The following is a 1,929-nucleotide window of genomic DNA, read 5'->3' as shown; positions in this document are numbered from 1 at the left end:
CCGCGTCAGTCTCCTCCCCGATTAGCCCCTGCAAGTAGGATTCCACCTCGGGTGGTTGCTGCTGCCAATCGCGGTTTATTAAATAAAGGTCCTTAAATCCATATGTTTCCAAAAACAAATGTGCTCCTATTAGACAAAGTTTCGGTATATTAAAGATATTATTCCCCGCTCCCTGATGCTTACGAATAGTGCGAATAGTGGCGTTCCAACGCATGTAACCTGGAATTAACCATAGTGATTTCATGGCAAATGTGCCCATATATAATATCAAATGACTTAATACAGAATTGTCAGAACAATTTATCAGGAAATTTAATATTTCCTTACCTTGCACCAGCTGTACGCTCTTCTCCTCCTCCTCCTCCTCTTCCTTTTCTTCCTCCTCCTCCTCCTCCTCCTCCTTCTCTTCCACCTTCTTCTCCTCCTCCTCCACCTTCTCCTTCTCCTCCTCATCCTCTTCTACCTTTTCCTCCTCCTCCTTCTCTTCTACCTTCTCCTCCTCCTCCTTCTCCTCCACTTTCTTCTCCTCCTCCTCCTTCTCCTTCTCCTCCATCTTCTACCTTCTCCTCCTCCTCCTCCACCTTCTCCTTCTCCTCCTCATCCTCTTCTACCTTCTCCTCCTCCTCTTCTCCCTTTTCCTCCTCCTCCTTCTCCACTTTCTTCTCCTCCTCCTCCTTCTCCTCCATCTTCCTCTCCTCCTCCTTCTTCTCCTCCTCCACCTTCTTCTCCTCCTCCTCCTTCTCCTTCTCCTCCTCTTCTACCTTCTCCTCCTTCTCCTCTTCTACCTTCTCCTCCTCCTCCCCCTTCTCCTCCATCTTCTTCTTCTCCTCTTCTACCTTCTCCTCCTCCTCCTTCTTCTCCTCCTTCTCCTCTTCCTCCTTCTCCTCCTCCTCCTCCTCCTTCTTCTCCTTCTTCTCCTTCTCCTCCTCCTCCTTCTCCTCCTCCTCCTTCTCCTTCTCCTTCTCCTCCTCTTCTACCTTCTCCTCCTCCTCCTTCTCCTCCTCTTCTATCTCCTCCTCCTTCTCCTCCATCTTCTTCTCCTCCTCTTCTACCTCCTCCTCCTTCTCCTCCTCCTCCTTCTCCTTCTTCTCCTTCTCCTCCATCTTCTTCTCCTCCTCCTTCTCCTCCTTCTCCACCTTCTTCTCCTCCTCCCCCTTCTTCTCCTCCTTTTCTGTTGAATTTACCTGAAGTGTCTGATAATTCATTCTCTCATAAGTCAGTCGATTCTCTAGGGATTCAACCTTCACTTCTTTTTCAAACAACTTCTGTTTAATATAAATATTTTCTATCGTTAGCGCGTCTAACTTATCTTGAAATTTATTATTGCAGTGAAAGACTTGCTCTCTCAATGTAGCATTTTCGTCCTTTGCTTCTTTAAGCAAACCCAATAGTTCTTCTTGTAACCGATTATATTCCTCAGAATATTTCTTTTCCTTGAGGAACGCATCAGCTTCTAAAAACTGAACTTTCCTTTGAAGGTAATCCTCCCGATTAACTGCGGATTTTCTTCTTTTTTCGTAATTTTCTATCGCCTCCTGATATTCCTCTAATTTTCTGTTTTTCTGTTCGGTTGCCTCTCCGTTTTGCCGCGGCGGAGGTTCAAATTTAATGTCGTCTTCTTCCACTGCATTTTCAAGCTCCCGCTCCTCGTCGTTTGTTTCGCTTTTCCTCTTAAATAAGACCTTCTTCACTAAAAAGCTTCCTAAAATACCGGCTAACATAACCCCCACCCTCCTGGAACAATGAGTTCCATCCTGCACTCCCATTTTGAAATTAGAGAGGAAGAGGCCGATTAATGGAACGGAGTTCAAATCCATCCTAAGAATTTCCATATGCTCTACACATTTCTGAAGATCTTTAATTGTCTTCAAATAATCTCCTATTACTGGGACTGAGAACACCAGCCGTTGGAAAACGTTTTCCCATACC

The sequence above is a fragment of the Palaemon carinicauda genome, chromosome 25, assembly GCF_036898095.1.
Source record: "Palaemon carinicauda isolate YSFRI2023 chromosome 25, ASM3689809v2, whole genome shotgun sequence".
NCBI lineage: Eukaryota > Metazoa > Arthropoda > Malacostraca > Decapoda > Palaemonidae > Palaemon > Palaemon carinicauda.
Note: the sequence above shows the minus strand (reverse complement) of the source record.